Consider the following 22,985-nt stretch of genomic DNA (forward strand, 5'->3'; position numbering starts at 1 on the left):
TCAAATATCATAAATATTTATGTGAGCCTTACTTTCTCAGAAGTTTAGTTTAGGAGGTAACTATCATGTCTTTCTCTGCCAGATGTCCAGATCATGTCCAGTCTGCTAGGATATGACCCTAAATGTCAGTTAGAATATTTATTTACACTGGCCCAGTGAATCTTGAATTCTTGTTGCCTTACAGAACAGCTTTAGCCAGGGGACTCCCAGACACAGTCCACAGTGAAGCAGTAAGGATAAATTCTTACTGCTCAAAAAAAAGGAAGAGGACACAGGTGTCTTGTATCTTGTCTGAATGTTTTAATATCCCCTGTACAAAAATGGTGGCATTTTACAAGAAAGGAAGGTTCCCTGCTTTTGTTTACAGGGAAGTAACACAGTTTTTAAGATAAAAGGCTGTGCTGTGACTCCAAGCAGAAGGCACATGGAGAAAGCTTCTATGGAAACCACTGACATATCTGTATCAGCCTCTGCCATATCTATGTCAGCCTCTGACAAAGACCAACACAAGCAGTTCCTTGCTGATCAAGCTGGATGTTGCAGACCTCTGTTTCAGAAGATGTTATGCTGGTGAAATAAAATATGAGCACACTCTGAAGCCAAGTGGCAGGGACTGGCTTACATCCACACTGCTTACTGTTGTCACCTTCTGCTCCAATCTGGCTACATCCTATACTACTACATAGTACTTGGCATTACATCTCCTCTGGGTCCCACCTGGTGCCTGAGTGACTAAAAAACATAATAATTAAATTGTGTGGTTATTTTTCAGCTCAAAGTGTTTGGAATTACAGGAGGCAGCACCGCAGGCAATGAGAGTAAAAGGAAGCTAAATATAATGTTGCATGTTTTGAAGCATGTCCAGAGAAGGGCAAGGAAGCTGGTGAGGGGTCTGGAGAACAAGCCTTATGAAGAGTGGCTGAGGGAACTGAGATTCTTTACCCTGGAGAAAAGGAGGCTGAGGGGAGACCTTATAGCTCTCTACGACTACATGAAAGGAGGTTGTAGAGAGCTGGGGGTCGGTCTCTTCTCCCAAGTAACAGGGGACAGGACAACAGGAAATGGCCTTAAGCAGCACCAGGGGAGGTTTAGATTGGATATTAGGAAAAAAATTTACACTGAAAGGGTTATTAAGCATTGGAACAGGCTGCCTAGAGAAGTGCTTGAGTTACCATCCTTGGCGGTATTTAAAAGACGGGTAGACATAGTGCATAGAGATATGGTTTAGTGATGGTTTTTGTCAGTGTTGGGTTGATGGTGGGACTAGATGATCTGAAAGGTCCCTTCCAACCTAGACAATTCTATGATTCTATGATTCTATGAAGTGAAATTATGTTTGATAGACTACACTTGGGTCAGCATTGGAAAGAAGGGAGGGGACCAAAACAAGACAGGTATCTTCGTGCAGCTTTCTGGAGGCAGTCTCTGTCCTCCAAACTGCACAGGCACTGCATAGAGAGAAAGAGATGGAGAGGTCCAAAACAGATCCAGGAGGAGGGCTAACAATTAAGCAGTGACCTGAGCACAAGATGAGTCCCACCCTCAAGCTTGCTCCATATTCCCCTGTCACTTGGCAGTACTGATGTACCTTTAGGTGACCAACCCTTCCCATTTGTGGCACAGGGAAACATTGAAGTAACTCGGGTACTTTGAAGGCTAGAAGTTAAATGCTGTGTGACAGCAGTCAAGTGCCTTTGTGAATCCAGCCTTCAGTGAGCAGCCAGGTTTCAGTTCTCAGGTGCAGCTGTTTTTTCTGTACCTTTATTTTCAGAGAATGCAGTCAGGCCTTTTTCCTCTCTCAACATCAGCTGAAATATCTTTCATGCAAAAAATAATCAAAATTTGCTTTAACATTCTGAAATATTTTAAAAAATACAAACATAAAAAATATTCAGCTTAGAGTGTGGGTATTTCAGAAATGTATGAACGTGAAATCTGGAGAATATCAGAGAAAGTTGATTTTCAATCACTTATAATTGGCTTGCTACTTCATGCTGCTGGCAAATTCTATTAAATGTATTTTCAAAGCCAATTTCTCATTCCCATCTTCAAAAAAAAAAATATTTGGAGTGTCTCACACAATACTTTTCTGCAGAACAGTCAAAAGGCAGATATTCATTTCATTCAGAAGTATTCAAAACCTGCATTTGCTGAGGAAAGCTGTACCTTAGCTCAGGAGTTTCAACTGTAACTAACACTTGTGGATGGATACGGCTTGGGTATTTTTCTTCTTTGTCTTTTAAAATACATTGCAATTGATTCTATGCTAATCACAGCAGAGAAATTTGCATAGACTTCAAAGTTTAGAAATAACTAGTGCTTATGTAAATCATATATTATAAATCAATCAGATCACACTGAATGACATAACTGAGAGAACTGCTATAGACAAGTATAGACGAATTATTTCATGCTGTCTCCCCGACTGACTAGGACATTCATTTTCGTATAAGCCTACATGGAATGCAGCACATCAGAAGAGTGCCTTTCTGAGCTTTGATTGAGCCTAGTAGCTGCAGGACATGTTACATTACTGCATTTTGTAACATTTTCTGACAGCTTCAGCTTTGTCTAAATGTATGCTTTTGCATACATGCAAAAAAACTGAAAAGCAAGATTCTTAAGGGCTTCATTACTGAACACTTGTTTTCCCCCTTCAGAAATTCTAGGAGGAATATTATTTCATCTAGAAGACAGATTTTGCAATGGAGGACTTGCAAATATAAATAATTGAGGAGAGAACTTCTTTGGGTAAAAGCCATGAAATTGTGCTCTCTTATAACACTGCATTTGCAAGACTGCTTTGTTATGTATTTGACCTGTTTTTATAATCACAAGCCTTGGCTTTGTCAGGTACACAAACATAAATCTTTTTTTCTGATACAAAAAATCAGACAAACTGATTAAACAACTGGTCACCTTTAGAGGGATCAAGTGCACTGATGTGCAGTTTCTCATATTTATAGGAGATTTCTTACTGAAGTGGCTGGTATATGCTGTTATGGTATGGTATATGCTATGATCTGGTATAGAGTAGGTGTTCCTCCAAAGCGCCATTGAATATACCTAAACTCACAGCATAAAGCCAGATAGTCTGATCCTGTCATCTCTTGGCATATAATAAAATCTGTCAAATCTGAGCAAAATGAATCAAAACTGAGTGCCACCTCAGAAACCACAACAAGTATCACAAATCTTTCCTACATTCCCTATGCACCCAAAGGGACTGATCCCATTTGGAATCACACAGAGTCACTCCTTAACATGGAGACCTTGGGGGGAAACTTCCAGGAGGAATCAGTCGATTTCTAGCCAACTGGCCCAGGAAGTAGATACTCTTTCAAAATGCCTCTACACTAGAGCAACCCATAGTCTGGGCAGGAGAAGGAGACTGCATTTTATTTCTCACAAGCTTTACAAATGTATTAACAACCAGGCTGCTGGATGAGAAGTGGATAATTTTACTTCCTTGTAAAAGAGTGAGTAATTCACTACTGTTGGATTTCTCAAGGTTTCAAAGATCGTTTGGTAACAATAATTTAATACTTTTTGCGAAAAGAGAAAAATTGTAATTTCATAGGCTAACCCCTATATTTGTTTGTGTGTACTTGTGTGTGTGATTTGATTTAGGAAACTGTTGTAAGTCTTGTGTGAACCTTTCTATTTTCGAATCTTTAACTAAGTTGTTGTGTTGATTATATTAAATTTTATTAAATCACTTTGATAATTGGCTGATGATTAAGTATTGTCAAAAATCATGTGTTAATAAATCTTAAATTGCTGCTACCTCAAAGATGTGCAGTATCCTAAATCTACATCAGTGACATTGGTTCAATCATCCAGCTCCCCACTCAGTAAGCTGATGATGTGTGTCCTGCACAGGCAAGATGTACTGTCTGACATCCTTAAGTCACTTTTTGGATCTCTGTGTAATCCATCTACAACTTAATAATGGAAAAATTAGTTTCCCAAGCATAATTTTGTTAATAGGCTAATAATCTCAAGAGTTGCAAATATGACTAGGGCAGTAATAATAAAATGCTTATGTATGTGGCCAGGTCAGAGTTTGATCTTGAATACATTGGCATGTCTCAGTCAACTCCAAGAGACGTGCAAAATCCATTAAGAATAGCAGTCCCTCCACATCCTTCCACCAAGAAGTTACTATATCTGTGGCCAACTCCATAGTCCAATTCTAGCACTTTCTGTCCAAAAAACTCCACAGTAAAATTCTAGTATTTCTATCCAAAATTATATTTAAAATCAAATGGAACATAAAGATTAGAAGTTCATGCTTGTGATTTCAGAAGAGAAGGGAGAAGAAATACTTTTAATGAAGAATTGTTGATTATTGCATTCAATCTGCTAGAACTGAGGAAACTTTTCCTAATCACAAAAAAAAAAAAAAGTGTTTCTGAACTCATGAAATGCGTGTAAACCCATTGTAACAGTGAAGTAACTGGGATCGAACTGAGATGTGTTATGAAGTACACTTTATAGGGTACAATGGATTGCCACAAACTCTTGGATCACCCTTCCTAAGAGGTACAGGTCCTTTTTTCTTTCCTTTCATCTTTAATTAACTTCAGTACAAAGACTGAACTTCAGTTCAGTTGCTCACTACTTTTCATCATATATCTTTGACGCTATCTTCTCAATGTGTTACAGTTACTCCCTATCGATTGTTGCTGTTGTTGTTTGCTTTTAATATTGGGGAAAGCAGGTAAAGTTGAATTGGCAATGATGTTTTTCTTCCTTTTGCTTTTTATTTTCTTCAAACAAGATTTGCTCACTGTTGGATCCAAGTGATTATTTTTTCTCCTTTTCCACAGCTTGGCTATTTTCATGAGCACTGTGTTACTGCTGATTTGATTTAATAATCTAGGTATCAAGCAAGTTCTTTTCAGCAGATTTCAGCTGAAAATATCTGCATGTATCTAATTAGAATTATATAGAAATAGTCATAAGATATTTGAATGCTTTATTGAAGTACTTCTCATTGTTTCAGCCAGGCTCTTAGATGCTAAGATCTCAGGTCATTGCTTTTATAGCACAATATGATATAAAAATGGAAAAGTATTTCAGCCATACTCAATTGGGAATTTATGTTGTAGAAGATCAATTGGAGAATATTTGCTTATATCAACCAAAAATCTAGTCTAATACTAACCTCCTAAAGATAAAAATAGCTATCTTTTTAACTATTCATAGCATCCCAGATGAATGAAAGGTAGAAGACCTTTGTACTGGTTTCTTTGACTTAGTGCTTGAATTATACCAAAACAAAAAGTAAAACTCTACAACCAGTTAAACAGCTGCAAGATTCCCACAATTCTAGGATAGTATACCTCTAGAATATGATGAGACTAAACATGTTAAATTTAATTTTAATATTTTCATATCCAATAAAATATTTTTCTAAAGAATATTCAATTTATGGTTCAATATGCTCATTAAATTATTAGAAGTAATTTTAGGGCAATATAGTTGAACCTTATAAAAGTTTTATAAAGTAAAAAAAGATATTGTACATTTACGATCTGATACAAACTGTGCCGCATTAAGCACTTACCCCACTGCAACTCAGAGGAACTACCTTATTTTTTCTAAAAGAATAGGAACATTTAGCCATTGTTCTTGTCTAACCGAGATGTCCTTTTCCATTACCTATGATTTTGAAATCATGAGAAATATGGCAACTGTATTTCTTTCTAACACCTACTAGAATTTGAGACATTTTTCATACTTACTTTTTTATCTCACTTTGTCTATAGCTGTGTTTCGGTATGTGTATGGTTTTGGAAGGTGGACAAATATTGCTCCTCCATTTCACAGATGAAAAAATGAAACATCACAAGCAATTTTAAAGGTATTTTTAAAGGTATTTAGATGGATAAACTCCAAAAGTTATGCACCAGAATTTTTCACCACTGCTCATAAGTATTGTTCTCTCATCTGTGATTTGACTAAGTTATCATAACATGTAATTCTGAAACTGGCTATAGGAAAATATGGACTGCAAGTCTCTCAGTTATTACATCAAATCAAACGTACATCAAATAATAAATCATTGTTGGAGAGATGAATTGTGGAATTTCACAATTTCCCCACAGAAGTCAAGGGCAAAAAATCACAAGAACCAAATGTTCAGATGTTTACATGGGTGAGACTGAATCTCTATTTACAGAGGAAAAGAATAGCTTCTTCTATTTTTAGGAAACTAGGAAAATTACTTATCATATTATCTGAATACAGAAAATCCAAATTTAGAAAACCACTTGAAAAGCTGCAGTCACAAGGATATGTTGTGTCAAGCTATTTTTTTAATCTCTTGAATCACTTCTGAGTGATGCTTTAAAGCAATTTTTTTTTTTTTTTACAATTTAAGTTTTTACAAAATAAAACGTTTGAATGCTCAGACATAAATATTAAAATGTTCTTCTTAAATCCCATTTTACCTGTCAGAGGCATAAACAATTTCAAATAAACTGGGTTGGAAAAATGCTGTTTGATTATAAATATAATGAAAAAGATAAATTCTTAGACCGAAAACAGTGCAAGTTGAGAAAGTACTCCAGGATATGGGGAGTTATATTCCATGAGATATTATTGCGCCAAAAAATCTGCCCTGCAAATTTTCTGAAAAAAATTTTTATTTTTCTCATCTGTTATTAGAGTAAGCCCACATTAAATAGAATTTGAGGTATGGATTCCATCAGCTATTTTCCCAGCATTTCAAAGGCAAAGCTAAGGTGAAAGATCTTTGAAATAATTTCTTCATTCCACTCCCAGGAGATGAGAAGTTTTCTGCTACAGAGAAATAAGGAAGGAATCTCACAGCTGTTAGGTTTTTCAAATCCCATCATCTCTTGTGGAACATAAACCTTAAGACATTCTCTTAATAAAAAGTAGTTCCTCTGCTTTCTTCCCAGAGAAAAAGCCCCAGTGCATCTCACTTAAAAGGGAGTGTGCTCATTTCTTCCAGCCTTGTGTAGAAACGTCTGTGGCCTCCACATAAGAGGGCCTTGATTTAAGAGGAAAGCACGTAATAAATTTTCCAGGGCTTAAAATAGAATAGGACATGACTGTAAGCAACAGAGTCAGAAAACACCTGAAACTAACTACTTCGAATAATTTGGGGAGCAAAAAGAAAATCCATAAAGTCCAGCATCTTAGAAGAAGTCCTTAGTATGATGTGCTGAACTAGACACAGATATCAAAATCTGACCTATGCTCCTTTAGAAAATAGATTCATTTCAACCTAAAAACAGGCATCTAAAATAGATGGTTATTACTCTCTCTCATGGTGCTCTAATGACTAATCCATGTGCAAATATCTTCATGTGTATGTATGTTTAAAGTTAAGCAAGTTGAATCCACTGTTTTTTCCAACTAGAAAAGCAGGAGGATGTTACTGAGCAATGACGTGCAGTTGCCTTGCAAAACAGTCAGAAAGAGTCAAGTTGAAAGAGGCGTTAAGAAAGAATGGTGAGGAAAAAAATGCCAAAATAGGCTCTGCATAATCAAGAAAAAGCATCTTTGTGCTCACTAGGAGGAAAAAAAATGTTGCAGAGAAGTAGGTTTAGTATTGCCCAGATACATGTCAGAAATAGAAGGGGAGGTCCTTGATAATCTGGAAATCAAACCCCCAGATAAGCAGGAGGGAAAACTGAGAAAGGGTTGAGATAGAAAAAGAGAAGGGCTGCCACAGCCGAAGATTATGATCAAATTGAGCAGTTAGACATGTTTTGCAGCAGTGTCTGGATAAGAAAATTATGTGAAAAATGGTCAAAGTCAGTCCTACTTACACACCCAAGAGGCTTGAGTATGCTTACCTGAGAGCAGTCTTGCTGACTACCTATCTGTGATTCATAGTGCAAAACAGAAAAGCACCTGAGAAGAAAATCAGTTCTCTCAAATACAGAGAGAAAGCAGCAAAATTGTTCTGATCACTCGTAGGTACTCACAAGTACTCACAAGTAAGTCTTGTTTGGTGCTCACTGACCTGTGAATTGTTTTACTGACTTAAAAAGGGCATGAAGCTCAGAGTGGTGCGGAGGGCTGTGGGATGTCTTAGCTGTGCAATGTCAGCAAGAACATGCTAACCCTGATGAGAAAGAAAGAAACGCATACATAATATTGGCAGTCTTGGTCAATGATAAGTTATGCAATAATTTGAGGTGACAAGTGACAACAGATTGACCCAAAATGTTCCAGCTCCTTCCTGCTCTAAGAAACATGGATGGTGTCATGATGCAAAAGACACTTTAAATTCTATGGTAAGATGATCATTATCTGAATTTTTTGACAATGGCAGTCTCCTAGACACAGTAAGTGAGGATATGCAGATTCCTTACATGTATCTCCCCGCATGACTGATGAATTGTCTGGGCTGTATATGGGCAGCAACTAAAAGGTAGGGACAGGGTGGACTAGGATTTAAAGGAGAGTATTCTATTAGAGAGAAATAAAATTGTAGGGATAGCAAAGCAGGAAACTCCAAGGTTGATAGCTTTGTCTACTTGATAAGCTTAATCATATTCTAAATTGAACATTTTTCAAAAGGGTCAAAGAGTAAACTGCCGTGGGGTATTTGGAAAAAAAAAGCAAAGGAATCTCCATAAAAACAAAACATGATTTTTCAAGTTCTCATATTCTTGGTCCTTCTCCAAGAAATTCAAAAGGCCAAATAATAAAGAGTGCTGGGTTTTGAAAAGGGTTTTGAAAATCTGATTGTTAACAATAAGCTGTCACACTTTGTTGCGACAAGATGGGTACAAAATTATAGTCATTACTTCAGCAAGGAATGCAAAGCCTGCTTTCAAGACTGAGTATTTGCTGAAGACCCTCCAGCCCAGTAGAAAACAAGATGTGGGTTATCTGGAACACAGCAGAATATAATGCTTTGCTTGTGCTCCTGTTTCATTTCATGATGTGAATGAAGCACAAAGTGGAGCACAATAGACAGGACAGTAAAACAAAGTCTGTGTGGATCATGTGTAAGTAAAGAGATCAAAAAGGAACGTCTTAAACTATTTTCCTGCCTTCTAAAGTAAGAAGGGTGTCAGATCCTTAAGGTATCCCAGCAAGGGTCTAGTCAGATACATTGCTAGGTTCTAATAATTAACCACAGGCTCCTCAATACAATACACAATGCTTGGTAATATATTAAGGGTAGCACAGAAGCAGAGGCATGCTTTATAAATAGCTCACCATCTATTTATAGGATCCATAAATGCCCACTGCATTATGTGGGCCCAAATCATGTGAGATTACCTTATACCTCCATGTTAACATTTCCTCTTTTATGGTCTTTTAGATGCTCTTGTTAGATTTTCACAAAGCTACTTATAAATATAAATACCATATATAAAATATTTAACAGATGCTCAAGTGCACCTTGGGATGATTACTATGGTCTGGAATGACCTGTTTATGGGATGTGTGCCCGCGGTTCTGCTGAGTATTGCACTTGCAGTTTTTGGAACTGCATAGCAGAAAGTGAATTTGTATCTTCATGCCATAATTTAAGCATTATTTGTTTTCTTTTATTTTCTTTTAAATCACATTCTGATAATTCCTTCCCTATAGACAGAAAAGATAACAACAGACGACTCCTCACTAGTGTCTGCGTGTCCTACTTCCAAGTCACTATAAGAGAAACATAGGAAGGTGATTAAATTGAGGATAGTTAGGGGAACTAATGTCTCTACAGTAAAACCAGGAATTCTTCTCAGTGTTTTTTTCTCCAAGTTGTGTGCTAAAGGAAAACATGGTCCAAAGTACTAGCACTGGATAAGCATACGATACGAATGCCTTGATACGAAACCTTGATACAGGCCAGCATCCTGGCCTGTATCAAGAACAGTGTAGTGAGTAGGACCCAAGAGGTGATCGTCCCCCTGTACTCGGCACTGGTGAGACCCCACCTCGAGTACTGCATCCAGCTTTGGGCCCCCTACCACAGGAAAGACATTGAGGTGCTGGAGCAGGTCCAGAGAAGGGCAACGAAGCTGGTGAGGGGTCTGGAGCACAAGTCTTATGAGGAGAGGCTGAGGGAGCTGGGGTTGTTCAGTCTGGGGAAGAGGAGACTGAGGGGAGACCTTATCGCTCTCTACAACTACCTGAAAGGAGGCTGTAGAGAGGCGGGGGTCGGTCTCTTCTCCCAAGTTACAGATGATAGGACAAGAGGCAATGGCCTCAAGTTATGCCAGGGGAAGTTCAGGTTAGATATTAGGAAATATTTCTTTACTGAAAGGGTTGTCAGGCATTGGAATGGGCTGCCCAGGGAGGTGGTTGAGGCACCATCCCTGGAGGTATTCAAGAGAGGAGTTGACATGGTGCTTGGGAATATGAATTAGTGTTGGGTGGTGTGGTGGTGTGTGCGGTTTGTTTGTGGGTGTTGTGTGTTTTTTGGTTTTTTTTGTGTTTTGTTTTTTTTTTTTTTTTTTTTTCCATTGGTTGGACTAGATGATCTTAAAAGGTCCCTTCCAACCTAGGTGATTCTGTGATTCTGTGATTCTGTGAATTCAAGTGTAAAATTTCCCTGAGAATGTTTTATTGGGTTGTATTAAAACAAACCAGTCCTGTGTAAAATATCCAACTTTTTTCTTCCTTCACAGTCATGTCGACATAAACATACAAAAACTTAAATCATGTACATGTATAGTAAAATTAGGTGCATTGTCTTGTTCCCTGACAGCTAACAGAAGGGTGAACTGCAGCAGCAAAATGCCTCTATTATACCTAGTGTTATAAAATTATAACTTAGGTGCTATGATTTTTGGAAAATATTCTGGTGGAAAGTAAGGACATTGTAGCATTGGTTTGAAATAAGCAAGTACTCCATGAAAGAAAATTTATTGAGTTTAAACTTGTTATTTGTTCACACTTGCAGGAAGCTGACAAAAACCTACACTATAAAAATATATCTGATAGTCAGATTTGCTTTTTATTTTTCTTTAGAGATAGACTAAATGGGAAATTTACTATTAAATCTTCATTTAATCTATTGTGAATTTTAGGTTGATGTACAAGAACGAAGTAGAGTCTACAAGCATATGAAAATATTCCTTTTAATATTTTGTTCCTCATAAATTTTCAGAAGGTAAGCTATTGTTTAAATTACTTTTCTTTATCCAAAACTGAGCAAGAAAATGCATTCATTGGACTGACTAGGACCTAAAAGGCAGCAGTTCTATACATGTGAAAATTAAAAATATATTAAACTGGGAAAAAATATAGGCTAAGATTATTTTGTTTTGCTTAGACATTTTGCCATAGTAATTTAAAACCCAACAATTTCAATGATCACTACAAACTACTGTAATTGCCTTGATTTACAGTTCTCACTTTCTCAAGTGCAGAAATCACTCATTTACGTTTTACAGTTTAGATCTGTCAACAGCCCTTGAAACCACTGATCCTACATCATCCTCAGTGGGATGGAAGTGCTCTGTAGTACATGCTGAAGCCCCTGTCCCAGGTGCACATTTCCCAGCCGCTAGCTAAGATCAAGTGCATCATCTTTTCTTATCACTTTAATATCTGATACATCCTCAGCTTGAAGATTTTATATTAAATGGATTTGGAGGGCATGGGAAGGAGCAACCACTTCCTCCATCCACTCCATGCATCAACCTGAAACTGCAGTGCTTCCAGGTACCATGGCCACATTCTGACTGCGTGTGAGGATGTGCTATCACGGAACCACAGAATTGTCAGAGTTGGAAGGGACCTCTAGAGATCATCTAGTCCAACTCCCCTGCTAAAGCAGGATTGCCTAGAGCACATTACTCAGGACTGCATCCAGCAGGGTCTTGAAAATCTACATAAAACCACCCTGTGTGCTTTGGCCTTTGTTTAGGTGGATTCTGGATCAGTGGTGCTTCCACAGATCTTCTGGTGGTGCAATGAACGGCCACGATGCAACCCACCCCACTGGGTGGGTGGGAGCCTGTGTACTCCATGGGGCTGATGGCAGTCACTGCAGCTGTGCTCCTCATGGAGGACTCCTGAAATCTTGGGTCAGAGACACAGTGTATATGGAGAAGGCTTGTAACTGTGAGCACCCTTGTCCTGTTCGTGTCATTCTTCCCAACAGACTTTCACAGACTTTCCAAAATAAGTCAGAACAGATTTAATTGTGCTGTGGACCGAACTGGTCCTGAATACACCTGCAACCAGAGCAGAGGAAGGATATTTGTACTTCTCCACCAGCATGCCAAGTTCTCCTTTAACAAAGTGAAAGATGTTCTATGGCTTGTTAAACAAGATGCCCTTGCTAGATGGCTATACGGCAGAACCCCCATTCATGCGGAACCTGAAAAGACCACACAGATTGGACTGAATGACAATGTGACCCAGGTCTCCAAATGGGTCTAGCTAATGACTGAATTTACTGCCAGCTAAGTTGGAAAATCCAGTAAAAGTAAAATACAGCACTGTATAATGGCTACCTGGTAGTAAAGTTGTATTCAAGCTATTTCATTGCCATTTATCTCTATCTGATTAAGCCACCTGATTTATAAAACATGCTGGAATACAATTTATATACAGCAATATAATCCACCTAGTGGTCTTGGTTTCCAGAACCACAAGGATAAACACACTCAAACCATAAAGGCACTCTCAATGCCAGATATCCATTTATACTGCCCGCTGAAAGATGTCTCATCATTACCATCTCCGATATGGATGAACTGTCAGATACACTACCACAACCTCTTTCCAAACCTTTTAAAAGTAAGGAAGTCTCAGTCATGTCCAAAACACAAAGATATTTCACAAGTTGGGAGATATTTCCTCATCAGTACAGTCATATTATTCACCTTCTGTGAAGAAGACAATGAGGATATCACTGTGAAGTTTGTACTATTGTAAATTGTTTGTACAATTGTAAACCTTTGACAGAGAGGCCAAATTTTACAGTGGACATGAGAAATGCCATAAACTTGATAGTGTCCTGTGTATCTCAAGGTGGAACAGATTCTGAACCTGACAACTTTGGTTCAGGTATCACAAACCATCACAAAAAAAGTACAATTCCACTGTGCCTGTCCATTCAACAAAGAGTACATTGTTTCCGACAATACTTTTAGAAATAAATGTCGTAAGTAGGATACTAGTTCTTACAGATCTTTGTCTTATATGGCTGCTGAAACATTTCTTATGAAAAATTAGAAGGTAGAAGATAGTTGGTTCTCTTTCTTAAACAGCAGCAGAGTGAACGGAATAGATACTGCACCAATAACTACCAAGGTTCAAGTTTTTATTTACATGGGCAAGTGCAGTGAGATTCAAAGCTGTGCAAGGTCTCCTGGACATCCCATCCACTGCCTGGATTTAACAGATTGCTTCCAGAGCAGGAGAAAGAGTAAATTTGCTTATGTTTACTTGATTTTCAAAATCCTTACATAAGATACCCTAAATGTAACAGCCAACTAAAGCCAACAGTAACTGGATTCTGCAGCATGAGTACCTCTGGGTCAAGAAGCAAACTGTAATTACCTGCTGATCTACCAAGTCAGTAAAATGCCATTCAATGGATGGCCTCAAAATTAATTATTGAGGTCAGTTTCAACTGGATACCTCCAGTTTGCTCCTCTCTCATCAAAAGGCAATTTTCCAATTCACAGAGGAAAATCATGGTCATTGCTTATTTTACACCTAATTTTGACACCACCACTCTGCACCTCAATCCACAGTCCCATAAACCTATAACATGAACAGCCCACAGACTAATAATCAGATAAAATAAACTGAGATTTGTCAAAAGTTTTGTTTGATGGGCACTGTTCTATCATCTCGATGTACCTTAAATGAGTGACATCAAAAAAGAAACAGGCTAAAGGAAAAGTGACATGAACTTCAACAGTTTTTAGAGCTTATAAAACAAACTTCTAAAGTGAAGTTTTTACATGCTAGCAAGCCTTCCAGAATAAAGAGCATAGGTAAGGAGTTGTTCCTATCAGTTGAAAGGCTAAACTTCCTTTCTGACTTAGTCTAGCAAGCGCAAGATTGGTTTCTAGTCATAGAATCAGAGACTCATGGAAAAGACCCTTGAGATCATTGAAACCAACTGTTAACCTAACTGCCAAACTGAACTCAAAACCATGTCCCTCAGCACCACATCTACATGTCTTCTACATACCTCCAGGGATGGTGACTTAACCAGTTCCCTGGGCAGCCTGTTACAAAGTTTGATAACCCTTTTGGTGAAGAATTTTTCCTAAATTCCAATCTAAACCTCCCCTGGTGCAACTTGAGGCCATTTCCTCTCATCCTATCGCTTGTCACTTGGAAGAAGAGACTGATTCCCCACCTCACTACAACCTCCTTTCAGGCAGTTGTAGAGAGTGACAAGGTCTCCTCTTAGGCCATAGGAAAACTTTCCCTCATTGCATCTACTTGGTATATGTGTCTCAGATATTAGTTAGAACAATCAGGAAATTATTATGAAACACACAAATGAAAAAGCTGGGAGTTGTTTTAATGTTGACACCAAACACTATGTATATTTGCCTTCACTTTTCCTGCATTACTTTTTGCTGTCTTGGTCAGTGGGTTGTTGACTATGCTCCAACCTCAGAAACACATTTCACTAAAACTTTTTTACTTTTGTCCTTGTACAGGAGAACATTTGGGCTTTCAAAGAGAATAGAAAATGGAAGTGTGATTTTTTTCTTAATATAGCAAGGCCAGATTATAGTAACAAGATTAGGGCCCAGACCTGCCCGTCACTATGTGCCAAAACACCAGAATTGATCCTGCTGTTCTTCTGATGATTGGCTACAACTGCATGTACAAATCCCAAAGGCAGCTTTGGCAAATAACATTGGAATTGCAAAGTACAAAATAATGCTGCAGAAATCTTTCCTTGTACAAAATGACCCCTGGAAGCAGGTTCCTGCTATAATCAGCCCTTTACAACCCATATTCCCATTTCCCTTTCGATCCACCACACTTCTGACTGGCTGGGTGAACACAAAATGGTGACATCAGTGACGCTGCTGCTGCTAGAGATTGGACGAAAAGAACTGCTGGGCACCTATTATGATGAGGAAAAGTTAAATAAATAAATAAATAATAAAAAAGGATTTGACAAAGAGAAGCACATTGAGCCAAGGCTGATTTCTTGAAGCACAGAAAAGAGCCTCTTTCTCTCTCTTTCTCTCTCTCAAACCCTACAACTGTCAAGGGCACTGACAGATAACTTGAACGAGAAATAACTTCACTATAGCTGGGTTCTTCATTCACAGGAAAAGCATTAACAAAACCCTTTATATTTTTCCAATTTATATGCATATATTCCCTCTGTAGTAGTTGAAAACAGATGTGAAAATTGTAACACTATTACTTATGAACATAGGTGCATAAGAGAGAAAAGAACTTTCTATAATCTTCTGTTTTTTAACATAATGATCTTGCCATATTATCATTTCCTGGTTAATCATGATACTGAACTAGCAAGCAAACCCCTTATGGGCTGCATTTTTTTTATTTGTTTATTTTTTGAATGTCTGATTAGTAAGCAACAACTAGAGATGATTATTACAGGAAGCTATTACATTACTTACTCATTTAATATGCTAACTTTTTATGTCTGTCTCTTAGGAAGTTTTCAAATGAGAATAACATTTGCAGGAGAAAAGTCCACACCATTGACTAAATAACACTTGGCTGTCTCACTAAGAGTACGGCACATTGTCTTGCAGAAGGTTGTGTTTGTTTCACGCATTACACTTATTAACTTTTATGTTCTGTGAATTATATGGTTTATTTTTCTATTTAAAAATAATGTAAAACTACAGTATACAAGACAAAAAAAGAAGCTGTTACAAATATGGTGGAATACAATAAGGATCAAATTGACCCCTGGAGATTGGTTTTACTTATTACTCCAGTCCAAAAAAAAAAGTTAATTTTACTCCCTTTATTTGTTTAATTGGAATTTAAATCTCTCGCCAACTTTTTATGGAACTTGAGTTCCATTGAGTTGTGACTTTTCCCTCAATACAATTATTTTTTATTTAAGATTCTTGTCCTGAGAAAGACTGTTTGCACTGTACTATGTATTATACAAGCACAGAATTAGATGCTTCCATGTTCTAAAATGACAAACATAATCTCACATTTAAAATGTGAATTCTGCCCATTTTTACATATAATTTTTCAGACAATAAAATTATAATGACAACCAGTTCCACTTTCTTAATTTTTGAGTCTTCAAACCCCTGTAATTTGAGAAAATGGGGGGCATACTCGACAAGACAAATTAAACCTGATTTAATGATAACTTCTTATTAGTCACAAATTTGCCAAAAAGAACTGATTCAGAATCAAGAGAATCAATGATACAATAGGGAAACAATATAATTTTGATTGTTCAGTGAATGTTGATATAATTTTATAGATGCTTGAGCTTTCCTAATAGATTTCTATAGCAAAGCCCTTGCTATCGTATCTTAAGTTCCAATAAATTTCTTAGTTGGTCCCAGTTAAATTACTTGCTTTAGTAAAAGTAGCAACTTTAGAATATACTTCTAGAGACAGTGAAAAAAAGTCTTTTAAACCACTCAAGAAGAGCAGGAAAACCATTCGGACATTGATTTGTTTGAACAAAATTTAGACAGATTTTGATCTGAATATCTTCAGAGGTTTCAAAACATGTTTCCTGTACTCGGAATTATTTGAGAACACAGACTGTCTTGAATGGAAGAATGAAAACATTTGCTTGTTTGCTTTTTGTGGGGAAAATGACAGCATGTGAAGTATAATAAATGAAGAATTTCTTAAGTGTTGATTGCCATTCCCTACTCACTTATTAACACAAAAGAAAAATGAAGATGCATCTGCAGACATCAAAATTGAGTGCAGTCTATTCTGGGAACCATTTATAGTGTAAGTAAAAGTGTAATTAAATGATGACTTCATTTCAGCAGGATCCCATGATAAGAATCAATAGTCAGGCCACTGATCTTGCATTAATTTGCCCTTACATCGTCACTAAATCTTGTCACAGTCACACTTTCGTGACACCCTGAATTAACATTCACTATAACCTTGGCTTTAAAATAGAAGCCTTTTTTTTTTTTTTTTAAATTCCCCTCTCCAAAGACTTCAATGGCTGCTTTCCGGGATTAATCATATTCAGCAGAATTCACAAATACAAGACATGATCTTCAATTTTAAAAGGTGTAACAGGTGTAACAATCATTGCCCAAAAACGTCTTCCAGTACATGTTTAACTTATCTGAGCCTTTGATGAAAAACAGTTTCCTTTTATTTTAAGCCTTCCATATTCCTTGAAAGTAAATACTGCATTTTGATCTTAAACCTAAAATTGTGTTAGAAAAAACAACATACAAAGAAAACAAACTGAACATGATTAAAATGCTGCAATATTGTTTATAAGTTTTTGGGCCTTACTGTTGATATCTACCCTTATTTTATTTTTTTTTTCATGTGCAAAGAACCTTCTGATCTTCTGCAAGTCGGCAATCAGCACCTGCAATACATTTTCATTTTGCCTAGATTGTATTTTCTAGCTTATACTTTGTGCTCCTGCAAATACAAAAGGCTTCCTGCTCCTCACATCTCTTTACAGATTTACTAAAAAATGAATTGCTTCAGAAAATTTTGTGGATACTATTTTACAGCTTTACAACCGTATGAATGCAAACATAAAGCAGCCCCCTGTCCAGACTGATAGACTGGGATTTATGGAGAGACAGCATTTTCACTTCAAGGTTTGTTAAGAAATGAGAAGCCACAATGAACCTTTACTGTTCTGGAAACACAAAACGTGCTCTTTCATTCCTGTCTAAAGATTTCATATTATGTAATTTCTTCCCTGGTGATACCTCATTAAGGTGCACAGAAAACTCATTATCCTCCCTCTCTGAAAAAGTCAATATAATAACTGGATTTTTTTAGTAAAAGAACCTGTTTCAGATTCTTTTCTTTCCTGGAGACTTAGAAGCACTCTGGCCTTCAGAGTCCAGTGTGCCCTCACCTTCTCCTCCGTCTGAGGTCCATGGAGGGCCCTGACCTACATATTACAGCCCACCATGAGCCTGTATCTATGTGTTATGAAACATGGAAGCACAAAATGTGTTGATGTAATTTTTCACATCATGATACCCATATCAAGGAACTCAGTTATGAGGAGTGAAAGGAACATTAGTATCTTGTATGTTTAGGTTTCCTTCATGAACTTTTTTCATAGCCGTTTTATCTTGTAACATATAGTGCTATTGTTTCGGGCAGTTTGGGATCATAAATACATGAAGGAACACCACTTACTAAAACACTCAAGAACTTGGCGATAATCAGGTATTCGTAGCCACGACCACTCCAGGGTGCACTGTTGTGTTGACATCCAACACCCACAGTATCACACAGAAGACCATGTCATACTAACCATAAAACTCCAGTCTGTTTTATTTTGCATGGTTTCCCAATACTCCTTACTCATTTCATTTTCTAAATTTAAACTTGCAAAACTAAGCAAATAGGAGCTCAGCTGGCCAGGATCTACTGAATACTCAAAATGACACAGAATCCTAAGGACATATGAACAGACTTTTGAAAGGCTATGTTTCATCCAGCATAATTTACCTTTTTAATACAATCTTCTAATTAGTAGTACTATATTCTTTGTGAACCATTTGGTTTACTTTCCTGTATTCAAGGAAACTCAGACACAAGAGGAGGCAACAGCTTAACAAGAAGCTGGTACAAAATGCACGACATTCCTTTTCTAAATGTTTTTTTAGAAGAGTCACTGCCATCCAGATCTGCACTTATTTCTATCTTAATCTTCATGCATATGTATTAATGCCTGGTTTTGTCTGACCAAAGAAAAGATTTATCCTTGTTACTTAACTGGACAATACTTCTATAAAATTCAGTTTTAGAGTTTTAATAAAAGCATGATAGTGAGTAGTAAAGCTTAATCTACTCTACAGGGTTATTTAACATCCATATAAAAACCTGAGAGAGCTGTTGTGAGAGTTTGAGCTGACAAGTCAGTGTTACATGTGCTTTGTCCATTTTCTTATTGCCAAACATCCAAACATAAAAGGACCATTTTCTAGCACTCCCGGTACTTAGCTGACATTAGCTTCTTGCATTAGCCCAGAGAGGGCAACTAAACAAAGCAAACCCAAGTAACATTGACATGATGTTGATAAGCTGCTGCCTGCCATTTCATCTTCATAGCAGTCAGGGTATCCGGTAGCACCAAGGAGAATCAAACAAGAACAAAATAATTTATTGCCACTAGTTAGTGACCACAAGAGTGTTCCAAAAGGTGCATCGTACCCCATTTTCTTTTTGGTTTTGATATTATTATATGGTAGAGAAGATAGAGACAGGGAGGTTGACTTGTACACAGGATGAGCTAAGAGTTAAAGAAAAAAATATTCCATGTTTCATACTGGTAAACTAACTACATTTTTTTTCCCGGAAGCTAATGAGACAAAGCTAATATCTGCTTGTCCTTCATCCCATAATACACTTATTACCAAACCAGTATTCAAATTACAGTCACATCTTATTAGACAACAGATGGTCTTATCTAAATTGGTTGGTTAATTCAAGTTCACGATTTCTTATTAATAAAGTCACAACAATGAATCAAGCCTTCCTAGAACTCTTCATGAAGCCAGCCATGTCTTGCAATTAATGACTGCTATTCAGCAAGAAGCAACAAATTTATGGAAAAGGCCATTTGTATAAAATGTGTTACTGCAGTTCCTTATGAATCTTCGTCATTGTCTCCTGTAAGTGCATTTCTTCTACCACTGATAGGTGCCAGAGTCTCTTGCTATTGTGATGTACACCCTAACTCTGTGAAAAGCAAATGAAGATAATCATAATAGAAAAGTCTATGAAACTTACATGACATTCAACTTTAATTTTAGAGACAAGATTTATTCTCCTAAATGAGATTTTCATGTCAAACAAGCTTTTCTAAACATATAATAATTCTTCTGATATATACTTTCAGCTAGTAAAATATTTTCTAAAAGATGAACAGCAGAAACCTGACTACGAGATCTTTCTGATTATCATATATGGAAATATAAATTCTACCTTTGTTACTTGCTTTTTATTTTTCATCTAAGCATTTATGAAGAATTCAGCACTATAGCTTCTGCCTCACAAGCTCTAAATTAAAATTCACATTGTTATCACCATTATCCTAATTCTGCAAGATACAAAACTGAACTGCTTACTGATGACAATACAGTGTAAATCTGCCCTTTTTCATGAAATGTTAAGAGAGGGCTTAATTTCCAGTTACTGAAAAGCTCTCTTTCCTGCAATGCCTTTTGGTGTGCGGCCTGAAGAACAGGTTCACTGAAATAAAAGTGCCGCTCTCTTCACAGGGCTTACGTACCTTTGGGTTTCCTTATGAGAGCTAGACCTCTGCTGCAAGCTAATGTGAGGTCACAATGACTGGAAGCTATTTAATGAGAGGTTTCCCTCTGAAGAAAATGCAGTGGCTGTATAAGCAGGCTAACCCATGACAAGAGCAGGTTTTGAAAAGCTGCAAGCCCATGACAGAAAACCTAAGGCAAATTCTGCCAGACATTGAAATGCCCCAAGTGCACAGCTGTCTCACTTTGTACGCAGCTGCTAGTGACTGATTTTCTCTAGCTTTATGATATGGATTTGATGGTCATGCTCAAACAAGAAGATTAGCAATAAGGCTGGACTTTCACACCTGAAGTGAAAAATGAGGCTAGTTCTTAATATAACTAAATACTTTATTTACACTTAGGGAGATCACTGAGACTGAACCAGTTGTGATCAGAGCAATCTGCCCCTTAAGGTCTCCCTGAGGTGGAGTCATCAGTCTGCTTTGGTGGCAATGGACCACGGTTTTGAGTGATTCCTTTTTCTAGTATTGTCATGAACTACTGCTGAAAGCTTAACATTGAGCATAGATAGAAGTTAATACCAATAGTGGTGATGTGACAGAAGTCTTCACCGGGTCTAGAAGCCAAAAGAGATGTGACTGAAATCACTCCTTCAACATCCAGTAATATTTCTTGATTCAAAGATAATTAACCTAGAAACCATTGCAAATATAATTGTGGAATCCTTAGAGAAGAGTTTGAAAAACACCTAGTAGCTGACCTATCCAGCCCTTTCATGGGTTAGAAGTATTAGATTCCCAAATGGCAATATCTTCCAAGCCATTAAACTAACAGCTATACTATACACACCTCGATTTGAAAATTCACCTAAGCTCTTAAAACAGAACTATCAAGGTAAATAATTAAAGCAGAAGTCCCTCCTGAGTCAAAGGGGAATAGCTCCTCAGTATTGGACAAAGCAGTCCTATTGTTTCTTAAAGCCACGAAGATGCATTTCCTCATACACATTGTAACCACCTCACCCTCTACCCTCCCCCCCTTTTTTGTTTTTCGTGCTGATTGCTATTTTTCATTTTGATATCATGATTTATTTGCATCAGATTTCAGAAGTGAAGATGCCATGTGCAGGAAAGGAAAAGGAATTTTGAACCCACATGGAACAATTTTTCATTTACATTAAACAATGCATATGACATTTCATAAAAAGATAAAAAAGCATTATCTCTGTTGAAGTGAAATACACTTATATTTCAAAGAAGAGAAAAAGGATTTGCAAATTTTGAGCTTTGTCTGGAGAGTTCTACTGTGTATATTTATTTCATCTCAATTAACAGGCCCAATTTCTTTGAATATTTTGGCACGATAACAGTTTCCCTCTAGTGTTATTTAATTTAAATTTAATTTCTTTAGACTTGGTGCCAAGTTTTGTGCTTTTTTAACTATCATTTGTAAATGATGAGCACAAGGTGGGTGTTAAGAGAAACAGATGATAAACTACAAGCTATGCATAGAATTACAATACTTAATTTACATGAAAAATTCATCTAGGTATGTGGGCCAAGGTTTAAAAAAAAAACCCAACTAAGAACTAGTAACAAAGTTGAGTCTTTGGGCAATTTCAAAACAAATCCTATTAACTTGCATGGGACAGACTGTCTGCTCAGCCTTTCTGAAAACTAGGTGGTTTTACTCCAGAATCTAAATATGGTGTTAAGACATTATCATGAGGTTCTTATAATCACACAAACAAACAAATAAAAAAACAAACTAGAGAAGAAAAACATTTTTCAGTAAGTAATTTGTATCAACTGAAAAAAAAAAATGTAATGTTTTAACGGAATTTCAAAATAGGACTATTATTTAAAGGTGCAAGAAAATCACAACAAAGATCAATACATAGAAACTCCTCTAGGCAACTGGGAGAATAGTCAACAAAAGTATCACATAAAGTTAGAGAAAAAGGAAGACCACTTCAGTCTAAAGACATATCTGCTGCTTAATGCTGTAAGTGTCCAATGTCTAGTGCAATAGGCAAATGCAACCTTAACAGAGTCAACTGCCTTGAAAGCTTTTATGCTTTTAGAGTGCAATGAACTGTAATACAATAGAGGCTACTATAATGCACAGAGGCAAAGTGCTTTTGAGAGTGATATAACCATTTGTGATGCCACAAATTTCATAAAAATTCCCTGAAAAAGGAAAGAAATAAAGCCGTAGAAGAGTGATTGAGCATATAGGAGGTAAGTGATCAACCACAATAATATGAGAATGAAACAAGAAGCAAAAAAATAGCTTGCAGAGAAGCAAAACCGTTATATACTTTTAGGGGTGAGTAGTTTGGCTGCAGTGTGTGCAGAGTTACACAGTTAGCTGTTTTTGACTAGAAAGTCTTTCATTTATCTTTGTCCAAATTAAAGAATCCTACCATGCCCATCCCAGTCCCCAAAACCAAGAAGATTTCCTGTGAAAAGCTCTTTTCAAGTCCAGTAGCAGAAATGAAACTTCTCAATGCTCATTTGACAACTCTTTGCTGTTTTCACACATCCTGTACATACATAAAGACGCTTTGGGGGGTTGAATGGGAAAGTTAGTGCT

General features: G+C 37.0%; 1 protein-coding gene and 1 non-coding gene across 2 annotated transcripts in view; one reads left to right on the forward strand and one right to left on the reverse strand.

Annotated features, from left to right (window-relative positions):
- The window catches only part of GPC6 (glypican 6), a 771,666-nt gene that overhangs the window by 208,970 nt on the left and 539,711 nt on the right, over positions 1–22,985 (reverse strand). The gene's annotated exons all lie outside the window — the stretch shown is intronic.
- On the forward strand, positions 11,492–11,677 carry LOC141473651 (U2 spliceosomal RNA). The gene has a single exon (XR_012463592.1). It is a non-coding gene; the product is annotated as a U2 spliceosomal RNA (small nuclear RNA).

Source organism: Numenius arquata, chromosome 1, assembly GCF_964106895.1.
Source record: "Numenius arquata chromosome 1, bNumArq3.hap1.1, whole genome shotgun sequence".
In the NCBI taxonomy this organism is placed as follows: Eukaryota; Metazoa; Chordata; class Aves; order Charadriiformes; family Scolopacidae; genus Numenius; species Numenius arquata.